Genomic DNA, 25,432 nt, shown 5'->3' with positions numbered 1-25,432 from the left:
GCTCGGCTTTGGCTGCGGTGCTGCACTTGCTGTGCACAAAGGGAATAATGTGCTTCTGGCATCGGGCCTTGAACATAAGTGAGCATGCACATGTGATCCTATCAGTGCTCTGGAGAAAGCCAGAGCTTCGTGACTGCTTGCACTAAATGGAGTTGAAGTGGAGTTGAAATACCGAAATACTGCGTATGAACCAAATGCCCACAAGCACCAAGTAACTCCTGGGGTGCATTAATAATTCAAAGGAAAAACCGGGATGACCAAAAATGATGCGTGTTTACCGAAAGTTGCCACATCCAAAGTCTGACATCATCTCCCAAACCTTGCTCCTAAAAACATCTGCGACCCTGTGGGATATAGCACATCATCTTTTATTCATCATCTTTTTATAAGCACTCATAAAGGAAATCTCACAGATCTATTGATTAACCAAAATAATTGTTTTTTCCATTGCATGCTCTTTGTATCGAAATCAATACAGACATTCCCTTCCTATACATGGAAAAGCACTATAAGCTTAGGGAGAGATCTCTTTTCATGGAACGCCTAGCCGATAGCAATCCGACGCAACTTATTTGTATTCAGCAGGAACACACTGCAGATGAGAAAGCCATCAATAAACAGATAAGGGTGACAGGTCGCAGCCATGATGGTGTCAATCACACGCACCCGTCAATATGAGGAGGCAACATCTTGATTCTAAGATCGAACACAATGTCCTTCTTAGCGTGGTTTATGGTCTGGTCAGCTAATTGCCTGTGTGATATATATATTCTGTGCTATATAGATCTGATGAATCACATTGAACGTTAAAGGCGGTCCACTTGTATCTATAGTACGGGGCCAAAGTCAGAGACCACCCTTTATTTATTTAATTTCCAATCAAAACGGCATCAGTTGTTAGTTTTCAGCATCAGGAAAAAAGAAGAGAAAATTACACAGAAACCTCAACAACTGAATAATAGATTTAAAAAATAGTCATTTCTATTGCAGTTTCCATTCTTTTTGAAAAACATGCCTCCAAAACCTCCCAAGTTCAGTCTTAGAAGTTGGTTGCAATTTCTCTTTCTCACAATCCAAGTAATCCCAAACACACTCGTTGATGTAGAGGTCTGGAGGTGGCCAGTCTGTGGTCAGGTGCCTGCTTTCTTTTCTCAGTAACAGATTCCTGACAGCTACACATCCTTTCAAGAATGAAGATTTTGGCAAGAGCCAAAAACAACTTTCCACTCTTGCATTATGCAGAGTGATCTTGGGCTTGTGCATAGCTGTTTGGCCATGGAAACCCATTTCAAGTTCCTGATGCACAATGTTTGTGCTGCTGTTGCTTGCAGAGGCAGTGTCTCTGTGGTGGGTGATACAACAAAGGATAGACAATTTACACACTATGCCTTTAACCACTCAACAGCCCTGTTCTATGAAATTCTGCAGTCTACCGCTTTGTGTCTGAGCTGTTGTTGCTCCTAGATGTTTCCATTTCGCAATAATACTGTTCTATGACAGGGTCACGCTTGAAGTGACTGATTTCTTTAGTGCAGTCCATTCTAGTGCCAGTGTTTGTCTAGGGAGACTGCATGGCTACGTGCTTGATTTCATACGCTTGACAGCAATGAATATGCCTTAAACACCCGAACTCAATAATACTTGTGCCTCTGACCATCAAACACTGCAGGAAATTGGAAAATACTGCACCCATTCAGTACGAGCTGGTCCATGGCTTGTTTCATGCACAAGGTGCGAAAACCAGGCCACCATCTGATGCAGCTGACCAAATTAGGAGGCTCCTCAGGTGCTACAAGAGGAATCTCAGCTCATTGCTCTCATGTCCATGTTAGGCTACTGCCATGCCTTTATTTCCTCTGACTCAAAAATTAAGTCGAAACAGACTAGACAGGAGCAAGTGACTGAGGGTCAGCACTTTCATTTTCATTAGAAACATGACAAACATCGCTGAACCAGCAACTCAGCTAAAGAGGCTAACATTAGTGTGGTCAGCACTGCTTCTCTGTCGCGTTATCTGAGCTTATTTGTGGCGTAGGTTTACGACAGAACTCTTACCTGAGGAAGAATTACACCTGGTGTACCAGATGAACCAACATATCGTCCACTACTAGTGGCCAGAGAGTGAAAGTACAAGGCTGATGCTTCTAAAAAAGGCGATGGTGAATGTAACTCAATGAAGAGCTCTATGGTGCCACCTTAAAAGGCGAAAGAAAAAACAGTAATGCAGAGCTTATATTCATGTGTTTCCCAATCTCAGTCACAGCCAAGGCGACGCATTCGTTAACTAAGACTGCAGAGAGCTCCGCTGACCCATGGTTCATACACAGAGATGACAAAGCAAAAGATGTCAGCTGAACAGCAGAATCTGTAGCTTTGAATTAGTTCAGTATTCCCTGCAAAACCCAGCTGCGAACAGATGTTTCCCTCATGATTTATTAACATCAAATGAACAACCTGCAGATTACAGTAACCTATGTACTAGTGAACTAAGTAAAGAACACATTATTTCAGTTGTGTGGGAAGCAGCTTGTCTCCTCTTTAGACAAATCTCCCCAGAACAAATTGCTGACAGTGCTGTAAGGGTAATTTGTTTCTGTTCAATTTACAGATTTTGGAAAAATAAGAGATTTGTCACCGTTACAGGCATATTTTAGCGCTGGGGAGCGAGGAGGCGGACGCATACGCTGAGATAAGCGACTTTTATTATGGAAAAATCCAGGGTTATGGTCAAAACGGTCCAGGTTCAAACAGCCGATACGGAGAGCAGGAGGGACAGACGCGACAAAATGAATACAGAACCTCAAACAAGAACCAAACACCACAATAAAAGAACACCATCCAACACATTTGGGGGCAGTCGTGGGGTGGAGGTTAGGGAACTGGCCCTGTGACCGGTTCGATCCCCAGGGCCGACAGCACATGACTGAGGTGTCCCTGAGCAAGACACCTAACCCCCAATTGCTCCCCGGGCTGCCCACCGCTCCGGGCAAGTGTGCTCACTGCCCCCTAGTGTGTGTATTCACTAGTGTGTATGCGGTGTTTCACTTCACGGATGGGTTAAATGCAGAGGTGGAATTTCCCTGTTTGTGGGATTAATAAAGTATCACTTAACATGCAACATGATCAAATAACGACCAGCACTAGACTAAGGATAACACAGGGCTTAAATACAGGAGGGCTAATGAGGGGTGGAGTCAGACAACAAGGACTGAACCAAAACAAATGCACATGGATGAACAAGTAAACAAAAAGCACATGGACAGGACTGGGAGGGGCCAATCGTGACGCATATGCAGAAGTCTGAGCACCCCCTCAAACAACATACAGCTGACAACAGCGATATTCACAAGCGCAGTGGATGGTGATGTCATAAAAAAAACATGTCTAAGAACATATGAAAGTTACTAAAATCAGATTTAAAGCATCTGATTTTTGTGTTTGCACAGCTTTGGAAAAGGATCACGTCATAATTATGCAAAAAATAAAAACATGGATTTGTGTTTTTTTTAGCCTGTGTTGTGAACATGACCTAATACAGTGGCTGGAGGGTGTAAACCAGTTTTGTGCGATCTTAACAGTCTTTGAGGTCCTGAGTTCTCGTATACGTTTGGAAGCTCCTGGTCAAACGACCTGTTCTGTGGATTTTCTGAAATCATCCTGTACAGGGAATTCACCTCTATCACATTTGAATGCAATTACTGTTAATTTGCTGAATTGAATATTTTGGGGGATAAACACATGAAGCGTGACCGTTGTAAAAGTCATGACACATTTTATATTTAAATATTTAAACTCACCAAATAAACAAAAATTATGCAGTAAAATCTGCGCACAAAACGTCATATTTAACTTATTTAATTTAAGTTCAAGTTCAAGTTCAAAGTGTTTATTGTCGTTTATTGTCAAACAGGTTTCCTTATATACAATGAAAAGCTTACTTTGCTCCTCGCTAAGAATGCCAGATATAACATTAATAATGCAAAAGAGTATATAGAGTACATAGTATAAAGAGTATTTAGTTCTGTGTAGAGGATGTGTTTCCTTAATTTCACTTAGAAAATCAACAAAACAGGTCATTTAATCAGGAGTGATCAAACTTTAGCATAAGACTGTATATGCAGAGGTTACAGTACGGGCAGATAACAGCGGTCCTACGTTTTGTTTTCCCTCTCCCGTTTAACCACCTCCCTGTCCCAGACACATGTCCCTCATCCTACTGTCTACCCATATGGAGATGCATGAGCGTTAATATTATGGTTACAGTATCCCTGGTCTTGTTGGTCTGTACCCCTGTCCAGTCTCCACTTTACATCCATCATTGTCTACATCTGTGCCTACTTACCCGTCGGTGTATTTAGCAACAGTGGCTCTTATGTTTCCTAGTTAGATGTTTCTTTGCCTGACCTTTATTATTTTCATGATACCCCTGAGCTCTGTGTTTCTGTTTGCTCATTTATTCCTGTTGTTAACCAAGACTTCAATAAAACAGGGTTGCCAATGCATCCAGCTGTCACACTGCCTGCTGTGTTTTTAGAGCATTCACAGCGTTCCACACACACACACAAACACACACACACACACACACACACACACACACACACACACACACACTTGCTGAAATTTGCTGAATGTATAATTTTTTTGGGGAAAAAAAATGAAAACATAAAGGTTGGCCTGTGTAAAAGTTACAGTATATTGTATTTTGTATGTTTTTCAAATATATTAAACTCAGCAAATAAAATTCTACAATAAGCTGATAACATTTTTTTTTACTAATTTAATATTTACATTTATTTCCTATAGAGGCTCATTTAACTTAACAACAAAACATGTGCGTCAGAGATTTAGTGCTATATGACTTCTCTACCAAATGTATTTGATTCTTTCTCCTAGTCAGGAGGAAAAAGATGAATCAACCTATCATCATCAAAACATGTGACTGTGAAGATCTGATGCATCAAGATAAAAATTATATACGCCAAAGATCAACAGGAAGACCCCTGAGATAAATCACAACTTTCCTTTACAGGCTGCAAGGGGGTTTAAAGTGCGCTCTAAACAGCAGCCCAAATGATCTACCAGTAGGTCGATGATTTACGCCAATATTGACCGGCCACACTTTTATCAGTAATCGGCAAACGTGTCATGAGCGATTCCTGATTAGGACAAAGGCTTAACTAGTTGTGCCATGGTACCCCAATGTGTGTCTCCCCTTATTTACTTGTCTGACAGCCTGAACCGAAGAATCTAAAGCAAAATATCAAGCATGTAAAATGCATATAAGCCAAACTTTTAGCACAAGCATCACACGTTTTAACACGAAAATGAAAATAAAGAAAAGCAGAGGCACTTAATACAAAAAAAAATGTCCTAGTTACTCCAACCTGAGAACTGCTAATCAAATCAGTTAGTAAATCACCATTAAAGTATAAAAACAAAATCTAAATATAAAATCTGTTGACATTATTTCGTATTATATTATTTGTTTTTTAATGCCTTAAAATTAGGATCAGCCACAACATCCTCATATCAGCCTCCACGTGTTTAGGCATTAGACTCTTTTCTTGTCGCAGCTCCATAATATTTCCACAATATGCTCCTCCCTGCCGTTATTTTCCGGCATCACCACTTCGGCTATGGAACAGCCTTGACACGTCAAACACTTCAAGACGGCTTTTAACAGCACCAGCAATGTCACTAACCCAGTTTTAGTGCCAATTTGAATCATCGCTTCTTTCTCCTGCTGTCCTTCACTGATATTTTTACAACGTTAAAGTCGGTGTGATTGAGATCAGACGCTCTCCTCCAGATCAGAGAAGCAGTGATGAAAGGAGACGATGTAGAATGATGACGAGCGCTTTGGCTCAGAAATATATCAGTATATACAGCACATAAGCTAATGAGTTATTGTAAGCCCTGCTGGGATTTCTGAAATGTATTATCTAACGGCAACACAAAGACTTGTCTTAAACCAACAGACAAAATGATTGAGGAACGCAAATTCATTGACACACACACACACACACACACACACACACACACACACAGACAACCCACATGCTGCTTCATGGCCCCGCATATATTAGCGTGCTCCCAAGAGACATGCGCATTAATTTCACATTAGCAGAAACACGACCGGCAGCCTCCACCACTGCCACTGCTTTGGCTTTTGATGGCTTGGATGACAAAGGCAGGAGAAGGAAGACTACAACAGAGTCGATTTTTAAGAATAAGAATTTTTCTGTGTGGCCTGTCAGAAACAGCGGAGAGAACATCACAACGCTTTCAAGGCATTTTCTTAAAACATAAGCAAGCATGATGATACGCAATATTTATGTTTAAAATGTAATAAAATTTCACGACCAATGGAGAAAAGGAAATATCTTAAAATGCAAGCTCGCTACATTATTCCATTTAAAGCCAATCTCATCTAGATCACTGAACTGTTACCATTATACATGATTTTTATGCATCCAACCCTCCAGCAACACAGTGATGTAATATACTGTTCCCACCTTCAGTCATGATCTTCATCTGATTTGAGAGGTAAAACTCTCAAGCTTATTTCCCAACTGTCAGAATAATTGTATGAATTTCTGACAGAGAGTAACAGAGGCTGGAGGTTATTTTCACCTGACTCATAGATCTCTAAACTGATCTCTGACTCTTGTCGTGTTATCAAGACCAGGACTTGGAATATAATGTCTCTGTGGAAAGTGGCACGGTTTTCAGTGTAAAGACCCACATATTTGCTGGCAGGTGCTCATTTGGTGCTTATGTTTGCAATGAGACGGTCAACCAATGAGTGGTTTCGACCAGTGCTCCTTCTACTATAAACAGCTACCATTTAGGAGATATGTGGTTTTGCTCTGACAGCAACGACAGGTTTTCAGGTTCACATCAAGAAGAACCATTTAACCATGTACCATTTCACAATTATATATATATATATATATACACGCACACACACCGGCCACTTTATTAGGTACTCAGGTGCTCAGATGCTTATTAACACAAATAGCCAATCACCAATCACACGGCCGCAGCTCACTGCATTTAGGCGTGTAGAGGTGGTCAAGACGACTTGCTGAAGTGCAGACCGAGCATCAGAACGGGGAAGAAAGGGGATTTAAGGGACTTTGAACGTGGCGTGGTTGTTGGTGCCAGACGGGCTGGTCTGAGTATTTCAAAAAAGTCTTGCAACATAATATTTTTCCATATCACCCACCCCTACTTTAAAGAGTGTGCATCAAAATCTATGAATACGGTCATTTAAAGTCTCGCAAACTGCACTGCACCATATACACATATACACACCATTACACATGACTAGTTCTGCTCTTTCTGTAATCAAACAGGCAGTTGGTTAGTGTTTTTTAATACTGATGATGTCAAGATTTACTCAAAAAGCTTATTGAGGCATTAAAAAAAAGTCACGATAACAATAATTATCTGCATATTGCCGACTAAGCACAATACCGCTTTTTCTTTTTTGCAATATGATATTGATGCTGAAACCGAGATCAAAAATTCCTGAGCTTTAACTGAGCTATTTTATTTGATCATAAAGACCAAACAGACCAAAAAGATCAAACATCTTTCAGGGAAAAATACATCCAGCATGACTTCGACAGAACTCAAATGACTTCCCAAAACAGACTATTCAAGACCCAGAAACCATAATTCTGCTATAATTCATAAACAGCTTCTCATTGTTGTTATTATTGTTAGGCTACATGCAGCAAATGTTGTCATTACATGACTTCCATCACTTCATAGGCCTGTCACGATCCTTTATTAATTGCCTCAAGCTCAAATAAAGAAGCATCACTCACCGCTGCAATTTACAGGCACTAGAACACCAGTCAGAAGTCAAAATGTTCTCTGCCTTGTTCACATGCATTTCCCTCAAGCCAACATCTAAAGACGCTTCCATTTTACACTCTGTGTGTTGCAACGTTAACATATGACTGGGAAAACTAACCACTGTGGAAAATAATAATTGCGTTCAGGCCATTATGTAATCATATCGACAGGCCTATTATGTTCCTTTACATTATGTTGCTCTCCAAGCAAATCTGTGATATTTCAGGCTACAACTATTACAGAACCAACTGTTATAGATTCATCTATTTTTATCTTCTGATGTCTGATCCAGCTTCTTCTGCTGGTATCTGTGCCCTTTCTAGATCCCCTCTCACAAAGCACACGCATATACACACAGAGAGACAGACAGAGAGAAAGAAAAGAGAGAGAGATGGAGAGAGCAAACACAGAAAATACTCTCGCTGGCCTGCTCCCACCTCGCCAAAGCTGACCTGAGGCGTTGCCATGGAGACGGGGCAAATGCCGGCATGGGGGTGATGCTGGCAGATTCAAAAGAGCGCATCTATTATTGAGAGACTGAAAGGACAAAACCTGAAACTGCTACATCATCCTACAGCACAGAGAGAGAGAAGCAGAAACAGAAAACAACCGTGAGGACGTTCACCTCACACATCCCAATCCCAGCTGCTGCGTCCAGGCAGAGGAACGAAGCTCATGCACAGAAAACACATTACAGACGTCAGGACACAGCAGATCTTCACAACACAGCCAGGTTCATTCTAAACAGAACAGGTTTGAAATGTAAGAGAGACTGTAAGCAGGGATGCAGCGGTATTGGGATTGTAGGCTAACGCAGATATCTGATATTTCATGCAAGCACCTGCCAATGCCAATAAATAAATATTCATTGAATGCAGAACGTGAGATGCAACATTTAGTCGAGGGTTACAAAGGCAGTAAAATGAATATAATAAAGATATTTCAGCACATATATCCAGCTCTTCAGCTGGTACCAGAAATATGTAAACACGTCAAATATCAAATCAAAATAGTCATCAGGTCTTAACATCTGTTCGATGCCGGTGTTCGGTTTTTGGCAAAAATCTGCCGATAGTGACGTGAATTCGATATCATGATGAAGAGTGAAAGGCTATATCATCGCTGCTGTATCTCCAAAAGGGCAACTTCACAGGAGAAGGACACAAACATTGTTAGCTTGTGATGGAAATTCATGTAGCGCAAGTCATTTTGGACCATTTCTGTCGATCCCTTCATCGTAAATTTCGAGCACAATGCAAATGGTAACAATACAATGCAAATAATGTAAACAAGTAAAAACAATACGGAAAATTGAGGCACAAGGTTTTCACACAACAGCAACCATGCTCCTTATCATCTCTGTCCAAAAAACACTGCTGCCCTTTACAATTTCAAGACAAATGGACCAACAGAACTTCTCCAAAATGACCTGGAATAAAATATATTTACATACATTGAAATTAAGAATTTTTTGGCCCCCCCTGCCAAACCACCATTTGGAAATTTTACCTTCATAGAACTTCATAGGTCTGTGCTGTTAGACATCATACACTGGACATTGTCAGGACTTCCACAACAAACTGATGCTTTTTTTTTTTTAAATCAGAGAACCTAGAAAAACTGACACCAAGTATATGATATAATGTATCATATCTACAACATGCAGAGTTTGCTCCCCACCGAAATGTAAAATGAGCCACAAAGAGAAGGACAAACAAGAGAAGAAGAGAAAGGACGTAGCCTGTATAGCCTCAAGGAGCAACGCTGACCCGCGAGGTGTGACACTTTAAGATGGCGAGAAAGCGAGCAGACCTCACACAGCCACTGTGACTGAGCACTAACAATAACAAGCCATTTACAATGAACAGTCAGTCCTCTTTAAACAAACGCAGCTATTCTACGTGAACAGGGAACAAAATCATTACCTTCCTCCTAAGCCAAGCTAATCACAGTCCAGCAGCAGTCTCAGTGAGTATCCTGCGTGTCTGTCTAACCGTTCCCTGTGGCTGTACGAGCTTGTGATACTGTGCTGCATATGTGTGTGTGTGTGTGTGTGTGTGTGTGTGTGCGCGCATGGGGCCCGGTGAGCACTCTGACAGGCAGTGGCCTTACGCACACTCACACATGCCCCTGCCTCCTCCCTCCATGAGATTAACATGCGCCTTTGTCGCCGTACAAAGGAGGTTTAACACGTTTCCTGGTGCTCATGCCGGCAGCATCAGTAGAGGCTGAAGGATGGAGGGAGGGAGAGAGAAGAGAGCAAGAGACATAGAGATAGAACATTCAGACTCGTATCTTTATGCGCCTATAAACGTCAGTCCGATCTCATCTGCCGTGGCTACTTTTCATGCCATCAAGTGCTCTGTATTCAAACAGAACAAAGGCACTGATGAGCTGCAGATTTCAATGAAGCTCCTAATGGTCTAAAACAATGGCCCAGGATAAAGCCCACTCGCTGCTCACTCATTCAACTTACAGTTAATGGCTTTTAACCCTGACACACAAAAAAACGTCTGCCTTTGATGTGCTCTTCTCCATTAACCCTTTAAGGCTGGTGCAAATTGTGTCCATTTCGGCTGTTAAAGCTGCTCTTCCCCCTTAATTTTCTTGTATTTTATTTCTGTTCCTGAGGTCCATTTCTACCCCCGCTAAATTAAACAGGATGCATTTAGGACTGATGTGAGATAAACGAGCTACGTTATGATTGGCTGTCGCGTATTGTGCCTCATTCAAAGAGCACTCACAGCTGAAACACTGCTTATAACTTCAGTTTGAGTTGGAGCTGAACAGCTGAATATATATATTTCCAACTCTGTGTGTATATATATATATATATATATATATATATATATATATATATATATATGTACATACACGCTCACCGGCCACTTTATTAGGTACAGTGCAGACCGAGCATCAGAACGGGGAAGAAAGGGGATTTAAGGGGCTTTGAACGTGCCGTGGTTGTTGGTGCCAGACGGGCTGGTCTGAGTATTTCAGAAACTGCTGATCTGGGATTTTCACCCTCAACCATCTCTAGGGTTTACAGAGAACGGTCCGAAAAAGAGGAAATATCCAGTGAGCGGTCAGTTGTGTGGACAAAAATGCCTTGTTGGTGTGAGAGGTCAGAGGAGAATGGGCAGACTGGTTCCAGATGATAGAAAGGCAGCAGGAACTCAAATAACCAACCAACATCTCTGAGGAACGTTTCCAACACCTTGTTGAAAGTCTGCCACGAAGAATTAAGGCGGGTCTGAAGGCAAAAGGGGGTCCAACCTTTTACTAGCATTATTGTTGTTAAGTACAATAAATGAAAGGAAAAGCCTAAATCTTATCCTGAAAGTATATTTTGCTCAAATCTGTGCGTCCCACAGTTGATATTAAGCCACTTGTGTTTTATAGTAATAAAGTGTAATATCATACACTTACTTGCAAGCACAGGCAGATTTGCTGCTTTTTATTGTGCTCTTAAAACATAAATTGTCCTTTGGCTAAATTGTTAGTCTGTGTGTTTTCTATGGATTCCCATAATGGAACATAACAAAATCTCTGATGTTAGTATTTAAATACTAAATAGTGATGCCTCAAACAGTTAATTAAATACTTGATTACCTACCTGTGCACATCCCTGGGTTAATACCACTGCTTTGTAGTAGTCCAAGTCCAGGATAAGACTGAGACCAGATTAACATAAAAAATGAAGTTTGTTTGTAGTTGATTTTACTTCAATTATAATTATGCATTATACCATAATAAATGAATAAATAATAAATCATAAAGGAATGAATTGGCTTATCAACCTGCCTGCACATCACATCACATACAAATTGTATGATATTACACTTTATTACTATAAAACACAAGTGGCTTAATATCAACTGTGGGACGCACAGATTTGAGCAAAATATACTTTCAGGATAAGATTTAGGTTTTTCCTTTCATTTATTGTACTTAACAACAATAATGCTAGTAAAAGTTGGACCCCCTTTTGGCTTCAGACCCGCCTTAATTCTTCATGGCAAACTTTCAACAAGGTGTTGGAAACGTTCCTCAGAGATTCTGGTTGGTTATTTGAGTTCCTGCTGCCTTTCTATCATCTGGAACCAGTCTGCCCATTCTCCTCTGACCTCTCACATCAACAAGGCGTTTTCGTCCACACAACTGACCGCTCACTGGACATTTCCTCTTTTTCTGACCGTTCTCTGTAAACCCTAGAGATGGTTGAGCGTGAAAATCCCAGCAGATCAGCAGTTTCTGAAATACTCAGACCAGCCCGTCTGGCACCAACAACCACGCCACGTTCAAAGTCCCTTAAATCCCCTTTCTTCCCCGTTCTGATGCTCGGCCTGCACTTCAGCAAGTCGTCTTGACCACCTCTACATGCCTAAATGCAGTGAGCTGCGGCCCTGTGATTGGCTGATTAGCTATTTGTGTTAAAAAGCAACTGAACATAATAACTGAACATCAGTGACTGAACAACTGAGCTCAATCAGATTAGTTTTGATGTTTATCAGGGGTGCCAATACTATAAAAAGCACTGTGGCAACCAAATACTAGGACTTGAACCTCTGCCACCACCGTGGAAGCTTCAATCAATAAAAACTGTTTATCACTGTTTTGACCAGCCCCCACTAAAACTGCCATGATAAAAAAGGTTGGATCCGTAGCAAGCAGATGGCCCATGGTCAGTTGATAATCAGATGATGTCTGACTAATGGTTTTTATGGAGGCTGCTTTGTGTACAGCGTTTTCTGTGCGTGACACTGGTTTTAACGCTGCTATCGTTTTCACTGTTTATAATTGTGCCTCAGTGCATTAAGCTCTGTTAGTCACATCTAGTGTAATAACAGCAATTGGATACCACAAGTGTAGCTCTTAAAACCCTCATCTTTAATATAAACTGTCTGGAGATGAGTCTATGGTGGCTGAGAAAACCAAGAGGAAAGAAAAAAAAAAAACAAGCTGCAAAAGCAGAAAACACTTAAAGTAAATTGAGCCATTCAAAGTCAAGGCATAAACATTCACTGGTAAAAGTAAGTAAACTGGTAAGACTTAAGCAGGTAACGTCGCTGTGAATGGGAATCAACTGTAGAGTGCTACTGTAAAATTTAAAATAGTAATACCATGACTGAAAACGACGATAGCTATGACATGTCAGACAGCTACTTAAGTTAAATGATACTTTTTTAATCCCACAACTGGGGAAATTCCACCTCCGCATTTAACCCATCCGTGAAGTGAAACACCACATACACACTAATGAATAGACACACACACTAGGGGGCAGTGAGCACACTTACCCGGAGCGGTGGGCAGCCCTATCCACGGCGCCCGGGGAGCAGTTGGGGGTTAGGTGTCTTGCTCAAGGACACCTCAGTCATGGACTGTCGGTGCTGGGGATCAAACCGGCAACCTTCCGGTCACAGGGCCAGTTCCCTAACCTCCAGCCCACGACTGCCCCAAACCAGCTGAGTTAACCCTAAACGTCCTGGAATGTGAGCGTCTGAAATTTTCCATCACAGATATTTCATCTCACTTGAGAATCTTGAGCAACCAGAAACATTTTCATTGTGTTGTGGTTAATTTCCACTGTGTTGTGACTGACTTAGCAGCGCTTATAAAGGTGCACATTGTCATTTTGATGAAAGTATTTTCTGAATTTGCAACGTTTTTACCTGCACTGCGCATAGTGTCACCCTGCGATGGACCGCCGACCTGTCCAGGGTGTATCCTGCCTTCCGCCCAGTGACAGCTGGGATAGGCGCCAGCGCCCCCCGTGACCCAGAAGGAGAAACAACTTAGAAGATGTGTGTGTGCATAGTGTCTTGTCGGCCACCGTATGATTCCCTTGCTCAACAGTCAAATCACACATGAACTCCATGGCTACTAAAAGGACAGAAATATTCAGCCACCACAAGAATGAAACTGTCCCCTGAGAAGAGGCCATTAAAACCCAACCCATGTCATTGCTGCTAGCTTGACTGACCACACCAAAGGAAGCCTCTCAGCAAATAACAGCTAATGAATTCCTAAAAGGTATCATGTTTAAGCACATACAGCCTGGTCGAACGACATGTTTTGTTATTTTTTTTTTTCTAATATGTTAAGCTATGGACTACAATCTGCTGAAATATGGCATGTTTAAGTGTGATCTCTGAAGGGGATGCATACGTTATTTTCACTTAGAAAATCAACAAAACATGCAATTGGACAGGGAACATATGCCCGCATATGACTGCATCCCAAAATGTTACCTTCACCCTCCTGTCCTCTTCACCTCCCGCCCCTTACTTTAGTGGTCCCAGTCAAAACTGACCGGTCTGTTTTAACTGCTCTTAAATTAGCATAAAAAACATTTTTCACCACCATATTGTGTGTGTATGAGGATGAGTGAGTGAGTTGGGGTGTGTATGAGGATGAGTGAGTGAGTTGGGGTGTGTATGAGGATGAGTGAGTGAGTTGGGGGTGTGTATGAGGATGAGCGAGTGAGTTGGGGGGTGTGTATGAGGATGAGCGAGCGAGTTGGGGGGGTGTGTATGAGGATGAGCGAGCGAGTTGGGGGGTGTGTATGAGGATGAGCGAGCGAGTTGGGGGGGGTGTGTATGAGGATGAGCAAGCGAGTTGGGGGGTGTGTATGAGGATGAGCGAGCGAGTTGGGGGGTGTGTATGAGGATGAGCGAGCGAGTTGGGGGGGGTGTGTATGAGGATGAGCGAGCGAGTTGGGGGGTGTGTATGAGGATGAGCGAGTGAGTTGGGGGTGTGTATGAGGATGAGCGAGCGAGTTGGGGGTGTGTATGAGGATGAGTGAGTGAGTTGGGGGTGTGTATGAGGATGAGTGAGTGAGTTGGGGGTGTGTATGAGGATGAGCGAGTGAGTTGGGGGGTGTGTATGAGGATGAGCGAGTGAGTTGGGGGTGTGTATGAGGATGAGTGAGTGAGTTGGGGGTGTGTATGAGGATGAGCGAGTGAGTTGGGGGTGTGTATGAGGATGAGCGAGTGAGTTGGGGGGTGTGTATGAGGATGAGTGAGTGAGTTGGGGGGGTGTGTATGAGCATGAGCGAGTGAGTTGGGGGGGTGTGTATGAGCATGAGCGAGTGAGTTGGGCGGGTGTGTATGAGGATGAGCGAGCGAGTTGGGGGGGTGTGTATGAGGATGAGCGAGCGAGTTGGGGGGGTGTGTATGAGGATGAGCGAGCGAGTTGGGGGGGTGTGTATGAGCATGAGCGAGCGAGTTGGGGGGGTGTGTATGAGGATGAGCGAGCGAGTTGGGGGGTGTGTATGAGGATGAGCGAGTGAGTTGGGGGGGGTGTATGAGGATGAGTGAGTGAGTTGAGGGTGTGTATGAGGATGAGCGAGTGAGTTGGGGGGTGTGTATGAGGATGAGCGAGCGAGTTGGGGGGGTGTGTATGAGGATGAGCGAGCGAGTTGGGGGGGGTGTGTATGAGGATGAGCGAGCGAGTTGGGGGGGTGTGTATGAGGATGAGCGAGCGAGTTGGGGGGTGTGTATGAGGATGAGCGAGCGAGTTGGGGGGGTGTGTATGAGCATGAGCGAGCGAGTTGGGGGGGTGTGTATGAGGATGAGCGAGCGAGTTGGGGGGTGTGTATGAGGATGAGCGAGCGAGTTGGGGGGGGGTGTGTATGAGGATGAGCGAGTGAGTTGGGGGGGTGTGTATGAGGATGAGCGAGTGAGTTGGGGGGGTGTGTATGAGGATGAGCGAGTGAGTTGGGGGGGTGTGTATGAGGATGAGTGAGTAAGTTGGGGGGTGTGTATGAGGATGAGCGAGCGAGTTGGGGGGGTGTGTATGAGGATGAGCGAGCGAGTTGGGGGGGGTGTGTATGAGGATGAGCGAGCGAGTTGGGGGGGTGTGTATGAGGATGAGCGAGCGAGTTGGGGGGGTGTGTATGAGGATGAGCGAGCGAGTTGGGGGGGGGGGTGTATGAGGATGAGCGAGCGAGTTGGGGGGGGTGTGTATGAGGATGAGTGAGTGAGTTGGGGGTGTGTATGAGGATGAGTGAGTGAGTTGAGGGTGTGTATGAGGATGAGCGAGTGAGTTGGGGGGTGTGTATGAGGATGAGCGAGCGAGTTGGGGGGGTGTGTATGAGGATGAGCGAGCGAGTTGGGGGGTGTGTGTGAGGATGAGCGAGCGAGTTGGGGGTGTGTATGAGGATGAGCGAGCGAGTTGGGGGGGTGTGTATGAGGATGAGCGAGCGAGTTGGGGGGGTGTGTATGAGGATGAGCGAGCGAGTTGGGGGGGTGTGTGTGAGGATGAGCGAGCGAGTTGGGGGGGTGTGTGTGAGGATGAGCGAGCGAGTTGGGGGGGTGTGTATGAGGATGAGCGAGCGAGTTGGGGGGGGTGTGTATGAGGATGAGCTTTTCTAATGAGATTTTATTCCATGTCATTTTTGATAATTTCTATTGGTCCATTCAAATGGTCACATAATGTAAGGCTGGCATTATCACAAAAGTTCATACATAAAATAGATGCAGTTATTATAAGACAGAGACGATATGCTTTTATGCAATCTGCATGAAAAAGTTATATTGTTGTGATGAAAGCTTGAGAGATACTCATTTGGAACTGAGCTCTACACGTCCAGCTGTGTGATGTGTACATATATCCTCCCACAGCTCAGACTGTGAGTCTGTAGAATGGCACTAATGAGTTTCCACTCTGCTCAGCATTTTCATTTACACAGACGGAGAGTTAACATCCGTCAGACTGGGGGGCTTCACACACACAACGCGCACACGCACATGCACACGCTCAGACACGCTGGGCAGTGGAGAGCTGCACAAAAGGGCAAGCAGAGGCCTTTTCATGCAGGAGATTTAGCGCTCTCCAGCTTGGCTTTCAGCACAGAGAAAGCCCACCGCTGTCTTCTCTGCCATTTCCCCTTCAAATCTTGGGACAAAGTTATCAGCGACGGGAGACAATGAGGGATATACATCCCACCAGCCTCAGCTGGAGCACAGTGGTCAAAGACAATCTGTCTCTTCAATCTGCTTCTCAGACTTTAATCCTTTTAAATGAATAACGGTGAGATGAACACTTCATGGCATGTTTGACACTGGAAATACTTTGCAGGCGGTCAGTTCAACAATAAACATGTTGCTCTGACCAGAATTACTTTGAAATATACAATTAAAAAGTCTTTCAGTTAGAACAAACTGTTCATAAGCCTAATATAATAACACAAGGACATATTCACACACATACAAGCTAAAGTTTCTATTTTAATTACTGTTGTCTTTGCGTAATCGACTACACAAGTAGATCCAAAATAGAGCGGTCAGAATGTCCACTCTCAGTCTGAGTTAACTAATTAAGCTGTTTTACCTCTCATTCTAATAAGTGCAGTGTGACTGCAAACAGATTGTCTAATGCATACTTTAATATAATGACATTTAACATTGAGACATTTCCAGTACATTCAATTTATCTTTTCATTTCTTAATCCTTGAACTAAAACCATGTAACTTTATGAAAGTTTACATTAAGTAAGATCACGTGAGATATAAAGTTCATCTAAAACATTTAAGAGTGTCGAGGTAATATAAACAATAAGGTATTGTACAACACTGAACAAACAAAACAACGTTATTAACCAGTGACTGATTTATATTGCAGTTCCAGAACAGTTCCACTGATTTTTCTAAATTACTGCATACGATGTAAACGTTTCTGAAATAAACCTCCAAGAAAACCATTATATAAAGTGGTTACAAACTGTCCCACGTCTGAGACACTGCTCTGTGTCACGATTGGCCCCTCCCAGTCCTGCCCATGTGCGTCTGTTTACATGTCCATGTGCTTTCTTTGTTTTGCTTCACAGTCCAGCCCCCTTGTTTTCTGACTCCTCAACTGATTGTTGCCACCTGTGTTTCAACCTGTGTCCTGTTATCCCTAGTTAGCCCTCGTGTATTTAAGCCCTGTGTTTGCCCCTTGTTGTGGTTGGTCTTTGTTTGATTGGGCTGGATGTGCTGTTTGATTTGTTTGGATTTCTGTATTCTGTGTTTATTTTGTTATGTCTTTCCCTCCATTTCTCAGTGTTGGCTCGTTGAACCCGGACTGTTATGACCACGACCCAGGATTTGCCCCAAATAAATCTTGCATTTCTCCGCATATGCGTCCGGCTCCTCACCGCTCCACGTTACGCTCTGCAGGCTTTGTGGACGGGTTTTGCTTTAAAACCTATTTTAAAAATGTTATGCCAGAGATGCAGATACAGGGAACTGTAAGACAAAATAGTAACAAACAAAAAAAGATTCCAGGATTTTCTACTATTTTCTAAGCATAGTAAAAAGCATTGACTGTGCTTAAGGAACTGAAAGTGACATCATTCCAAAGAGCCTTTCTCTGAGAACGACAGAATTGAAAGTGAGAGTGTAAGGGAGACAGAGAAGGGAAGGAAAGAAGGAGGGTTGGCACATGAATTGTATTCGTTTGTGGGGTGGCGTCCTGCCCCTACTGAGGCCACATTGAGAACAAGCTGTTTGATTTTTCTTGGTAATGCAGTCTCCTGCCAGCAAGGAGGGAGATGAAATCACAGCAGGGTTCCATACCGTTCTGTGTGGGTTCCACCAGTTCCCCACTGATCCTTATGAGTCAGAGCACAGAACAAAGGCTTGTCCCCAAATTCAATCTGGAAAATTCTCAGTGACATGCTTGGGCAGAACAATATTCTGTTTAGCATGAACAGGGAGCACTGTGGTTTTAAAAGGAAGCTTTCTCCATTGATCTTTGGCTTTGTTGACTTTGGTGCCCCAGCTAGTTTACTTCAGTCCAAGGCCTGGACCCTCAGCATTGGGAAGAGAATGAACAGGCATTGACACAAGGGTCCGATACGGCCTGAAAGCAGTGGATATCGTGGCCGCCTTGAGAGCTTACACTGCTCTGAATCATAGAGAGTTCATTTCACACGCTAATCTCTAGCTCCCGTATGGCAATCTAATAAGACATTTCTAAGGACAAACACCCTTTGGGTTTGTTAAGCAGGCAGTAAACAATGAGTTGAGGAAATCAAATCAGAGACCTCTGCTCTCTAAGCATCCACACGCTTCTGTTCTCTCTCCACTCTTTCCGGGCACCATCGCCGCACAGCCCCTCGGAACTAACGGCCAGAACTAGCGCCGCAGTCACCATGGAGACCCACCACGGCAACAGGCACAGACGAGGACTACGCCACCTCACTGACCCCAGCCCTTCAGACACCAAAAACCAACACGCCAGACAGCACCTAATCTCGCGTAGAACACAAAGAGTAAGCAAGATGAGAAAAAAAGAACAGAGCAAAGAAACAGTCAGACCAGAGGGAAGCCAGACGGAAGCTAATGAGGTATGTATTCTTCTGCTGAATACGCTACAAGCCGGCTCTGATAAACAAAGAACGTCTGAGAGCCTGGTGTCTAATGGACTTGCAGGGAGCGGAAATCTGTTTTGCTTCTAGCACAGCTCCTTATCTGATGGAGGAGAACATAGGGAAGGAGGAACAGCCTAGCGCTGGGCTATTATTAGCTCCACTAGAGGGGAAAGATTTCCCCTAAGCCAGCCGGGTAACTCAGCCGACTGAGAAATCCACTCAGCTCGGTATCCTGAGGCTCGTGAATCAAACTGGGCCAGACCGAACGTGCTCCCACACCTCGCCGACACGGAGCAGGGAGAAAAGCGAGAGAGTTGTTAGATGCTTGAAGGTATGACTGATAAATGAGCCAGTCTTGCGTCGGGAGGTCACGAGAGCTCCGCATCACAGGATATCAAATCCAAATTTGATTTGCGGATTTGAACATGAATATGAACTTTTAAAAAGGAAATCCATTGGTTTTTCGAAAACGTATGCATAATTAGCTGGTTAAGTCAGAGTGGTGTGATGTAAAATGTTTCAGTGGTGTTATTAGACACCTACTTTAATCTAGTTAATCTAGTTTAACATCTAGTTTAATGCTCTCCCACACAGGATGTTATCATATGAAATGGTTATGAATATGCTGCCTGATGCCTGAGACAGTTTTTAGATGGTTTTGTGATCAATTTCACCATTCGTGGTGCAATGGTACAAGAAAAATTTTTTACATTTGCCATTATTTTACCATCATCAACATTACATATAAAAACTCTTCATTTGTAGGTTCAGTGGACGCCTTGCATAGTAAATAAAATAGCCCTGGTTCCCATCACCACCACTCTAAAGAAATCAGACTCAAGTTTCTCTGCAGTGAACCACTCACATCAAACCACTCGGAATGACTTAGTTTATATCCCAACCACTGAATGACACAGCAATATTAAGAAAAATAGTGGAATTCGTCTTTAATCCAAATCTACAATCTAACACAAATCTGGTAGGATCTCCATTATTTACCCCCTGTAAATGTCATATGGTACAATATTCATATATGACTTTTGATAGCCTTGTACATATGATTTACCCTATGAATATCTAACTTGTCACACGGCACAGCAACAAAAATATGCTCTGGCAATTGCCATGCCAACCACACTGCCAGAAGCAGCAGGAGATGCAATATGCAGAGATGCTCCAGAGCCAGTGCAGAAAAATAACAGCATTATCTGCAAGGCAGACGCTTCTCAGCATACAACCCTGTCGATGTGGCAACGGTCAAATCTGACTGAGTGTGATGTCTTGATGTTTGCTGGAGCACCAATGGCAGTTATCATATAGTGAAGCTGGTGCACCATCTCACAAGGTCATGAGTTGACTTTGAATAAGCTCCATAGCCTGCACATTTACATGCAAAACAGGCAAGCGGTACAACTTCGTTTAAATATTAAGCGCATCACGTCAGCCAGAGTGGAAAGCGAAGCCGAAAGACTCAAAATACACACACAACCAGAAACACACAGATAATAGAAATAATATCTGTTCTCCACCTGCCGGAAATGACAAAAGGGATCATTTCAGACAATAGCGGGCCCATTTAGCCCCATTTGTATCCAGTCAGGCTTGAGCGGGCAGCGATGTCATTTTCTGAAGCGCTGGCCCATGACCCCAAGGCCCCTGCTTGGGCCTGACATAAGGCAGGCATGCAAAAAAAATTTCAGCCTCCTGCCTTCATTTACATTAAACAAAGTGACATTACAACACCATCAGCGACCTGTATTCAAATGCAGTCGTGTGATCTGGACCGGTGAAACAGAGCACCATAAATCAGGGCAGCCTGAGAGACGACATGAGGAGGGAGATTGCAGAGCTGATTGCCGCTTTAAAATGCCTTCATATCACGTGTGTGAGCGGGGCCACAGATGGACGGCTAAGGCAGAGTGACAGGCCTTCCCCAAAGTAACGGGGGAGTTGTCTACAGACTAGAGCATTTGGTGTGTAATTCAGTTTTCTAAAAGCACACAGAAGATAACTGGGTCACATGCAGAGCCATTGCTCTCTTTTACAGCAGCTGTCATTATGAAAAATATATTCAGGAGTTTGCAATTACTTCAGTCTGCAGAGATGATTTCTTGTTTTCAACCCCATCACAATTACACCAATGCAGTCGCATGGAAAGTCTTTGATCCTTTTTGCTTCATAACATGTTTTGTTGATCTTTCTATAAAGTCTTAACAAATTTAATACATAAAATATGCTGTTACTTTTCTGCAGGCCATATTTCGTTTAACTCCTTCTTCCTCAATTTGCTAAATTCTGCAAATTTACAGCGATTATGCAATGAAATGCGCAGAGGTGTGTTCTGTGTAAGGGATGTGTCATTTATTTCACTAACAAAACCAATGAAACGTAATGCGACCAGGTGTGCCCAAACTTTTGCATACGTTTGTGTTTCAATGGCCTTTCAAATTACAGCCTCTGAATTCACAAGGAATTGGTGAACATCCCACCTGGTTGGCTATAAAGCTCATAATAACAGCCACTCATCTTATTTCGCAGCCCGATATGTGGGAACAATGGAACCGCATCCTTCACACACATAAAAGAAGCAAGCACGTCTGTAAAGCATCTAAGAGGAAAGCTGTAAAAGACAATAACTGGTGTAAACAGACAGACGCAGACGGTGTGGCTTTAAACTAGACCATGAAAGGTATTCATTTATTTTCCTTACCCTTGAGCCTGGCTCTTGAATGAGAAATCCAGGCCCTAAAGGCAGAGGTAAATTAACTTAGACTAGCTTGCCATGGTTAATTGATGAGGCTGGAGGAAGTCTGTGTGGTCCTGGCCCACCAGGAACATCAATCTCCAGAGAAAGAGAGAGGGACACAGGGAGATTTCATTCAGGGATCACTGGTGCAATACATGCAAGCTGGGAGTATGATGATAAATAGCCATTTTTTTCAGACCAGGCCGTTTTTAACTGAGCTCAGGTGCTCTGCTGTTTTTGCTTAGCGCTGTGCAACACAATATGTGCACTGGAAGGATGCCATCTGATCACATCACCCCAAGCATTAAAGGAATACTCCAGCATTTTTCAGCCTAATCTGTATCTGGTGCATCTTCAGCACTCCACCACCCACTGTGCTTTGAGTCAACGGGTCTTCTGTTCGTTAACTGTGTACCTGGAAATGCATAACAATTGTCCACTCTGATCAACTGTACGCCACAGATGCAGTTGACGCACCTTAGACTGAAAGGGCTGTACTCCTTTAGCTGCTTTCTACAGGCCCCCTAGTGGCCATTCTACCACATTCATGGAAACCAATATGAGTTAAAATCAATATTTTTAATTAAAGTAATCCAATAAAATATTTTCTCATAACTGTTATCACACTAACTATGACACTGCTGTCTCTCTGAGTGTGAAATGTGACTGTGTTGAGCTGCTAGCGAGCAATGAGATGCAAAAGGAGAGGGGTGAAATCCCCCTGTGGTCAAAATAATTCACAAAGATGGACACACCAAGGAAATCTACCACAATAAAATGACCATGTAAACACAACAAAAACATTTTTATAAATGCTGGCTTAAAAATCCATAGTTCCACTAACAGACCTCCACAACAAGCAGGAATAGCATTTTATGGCTACTGTGAAAAGGGATAAGGCCCAATTCCACTGCGAACATTTCTGTCTTTAAACTACTCAAAGCCACACTCCAGGCCTAAAAGCAAAAAAAGAAATCACACCACTCTTTTAAGATAGCAGATCTGATTAAAACAGTCTGTGGTGATTATGCAGTGTGTTAGTGTTTATCACACTATTTTATTAGTCACAAACATGGCTGGAGGCCTCTCTCTCTCTCTCTCTCACTCTCTTTCTGGGTTGTGGCGTTCTTGGTCATGTTTATTCATATGTTGCCCTTTTAAACACACACACATTACTAAGCTCTTTGGCAAATACACATGGCAAAGGCCACAGACAAAGCTGTTCCACCTACACTTCTTTATTTGACCAAAGAACTTCTTTCAATACCTGAGCTGGCTACTCAGCCAACAGACCTCCGAACTCGTGCATCACTGTTTAGTAGGAGTATTGCCCATATAAGGAACGCTGGATCTAAGCAGTTTTTCTCTACGCTTTCAAAAATCACACCTGATTCTCTGAATTAGGGTTGGTTAGTGTAGTGGGTAACACCTCTGCCTTCTACACTGCAGACTGGGGTTCAGTCCCCCACCAGGGCAAGCTCCCTACACTATGCCAATAAGAGTCCTTGGGCAAGACTCCTAACACCACCTTCGCCTTCCTGTGTAAAAATGATCAAATTGTAAGTTGCTCTGGATAAGAGCGTCAGCCAAATGCTGTAAATGTAAAATTAGGTCACTTAGCAGATGAAATATGGAAAATGCTTTATACGTACAACAGGCAAGCTAACACTTACACTGAAATGGCTTCACGTGAAAGAAAGTCTACTATTGAACCTCAACTACTGAACAGCACTCAATGTGTTCACATGCGCGTAACAGTCAAATCATTACTGCATTTCATTTACATTACATTATTTCATTTATCTGATTTTTCATGTGGTCATATGAACGATCAAAGACTGTTGTGAGACTAATAAGGGTCACTTATTAGTGACAGTTATGGGCAGTTGTGGGCTGGAGGTTAGGGATCTGGCCCTGTGACCGAAAGGTTGCCGGTTCGATCCCCAGGGCCGACAGTCCATGACTGAGGTGTCCTTGAGCAAGACACCTAACCCCCAACTGCTCCCCGGGCGCCGTGGATAGGGCTGCCCACCGCTCTGGGCAAGTGTGCTCACTGCCCCCTAGTGTGTGTGTTCACTAGTGTGTATGTGGTGTTTCACTTCACGGATGGGTTTAAATGCGGAGGTGGAATTTCCCCAGTTGTGGGATCAAAAAGTATCACTTAATCTTAAGCTATCTGGTGTTGTGAAATAACACTGACTGGTCCTATATCAGCACCAGCTACTCAAACTGCAGGCCACTACCGCCAAAGCAACTAAGTTTGATGGCCAGTGTGGAGTTTATTGACCTCATATTTCTGAGGATCCAGCAACATCAGGAGGAAAAGTGTATGTATGGCGAAACGTATCAGCTGTGGAACATTTTTGTTTACCACGGAGAATCACAGCAGTGATTTTCAAAGCCATTCAATCTGTCACTGAGAAAACCCGGGACGACGACGACTCCAGAGTGGCTTCAGAGGGCCTTGGATCAGTGACACGGCCTGTTTTACTGCCATACACCATTGTTTATCTGTGAAGCAGGCCCTGTGTTGGTGCATAGCATCATTGATTAAAGACCATGGCCCCCTGCTGCTCTGGCGTTAGAATCCTATGCGCTGTGATATTGATCGGCAACTGCCACCACTTAAAGGTCAAACCTAATCCTGGGGTCAATGATTTGTCACTATATTACCAATTTGTTATGTACAGATTGACACGTCTGCTCAATCAGCCCCTCTCAACCATGATGTTTATTCACAATGCAAGACAGCACAGCCAGAGGACCACTAGCAACATGGCAATGAAGTAAAAATAAATGAAAACAATATTTAAATGAGACTAAATTTTAGTACAAATCTGCATTTAAATATTATTAACCAAAGAGAAACGTATTGTATGTCAAAACATGCAGACAAAACCATTTAAATCCTTAAAACAAGGTCACCGTATGTGAGGGGCTTGCGACTTCATGTTGTCCATCTTATTGCTTGACAAAGCAATATCGCATATTCATACCTCATAAATCAAACGCCTGGAGCGGCTTGCTGTGTTATTGAATATCATTGTACTGATCTCTCTCACACTAGTGAATTCAATCACTCTGGCCAGCCCCTTTTCTCCGCATGCCTCCAGTCTCTGTTTGCCCTATTCAACTGCCCAATACCATTCAATTCACCAATTCATTCCACCACAGCTAGACTGGACACTTGCCAGTCACTGTCAATGAAAGCTGCACTTGCAGGAAGTAACAAGCTCATAAACACAGTTATAAATCAGTTGAATTTCTTTTGGACACACGGCTCATATGAGTTTCGTGCTAGGACAAGTTCTCCACTGTAGACAGTGGGACAAAGCACAGGGACAAACACTGAAAACACAGTCAACGGTCTCCAAAGGGCCTCGCGAGGTCTTACCATTCCACTAACTTTACGTATGGATCGTTCTGCCGAGCTGGTTCAAAGTCAGAAGTTAAAACTCGTT

General features: G+C 43.2%; 1 protein-coding gene across 28 annotated transcripts in view; it reads right to left on the bottom strand.

Moving 5' to 3' along the window:
* The window catches only part of nrcama (neuronal cell adhesion molecule a), a 118,789-nt gene that overhangs the window by 73,249 nt on the left and 20,108 nt on the right, over positions 1 to 25,432 (bottom strand). The window contains exon 1 of one of the 28 annotated variants that reach the window (XM_037542350.1): positions 9,792 to 9,888. The exons of the other annotated variants lie outside the window; for them this stretch is intronic. The gene's annotated coding sequence lies outside the window, so the exon portion shown is untranslated. Of the gene's footprint in view, positions 1 to 9,791; positions 9,889 to 25,432 lie in introns of those variants that run through there. 28 annotated transcript variants of the gene reach the window in all.

Source organism: Pygocentrus nattereri, chromosome 11 (assembly GCF_015220715.1).
Source record: "Pygocentrus nattereri isolate fPygNat1 chromosome 11, fPygNat1.pri, whole genome shotgun sequence".
Taxonomy (NCBI): domain Eukaryota; kingdom Metazoa; phylum Chordata; class Actinopteri; order Characiformes; family Serrasalmidae; genus Pygocentrus; species Pygocentrus nattereri.
This window is presented reverse-complemented; position numbering and strand designations above follow the sequence as displayed.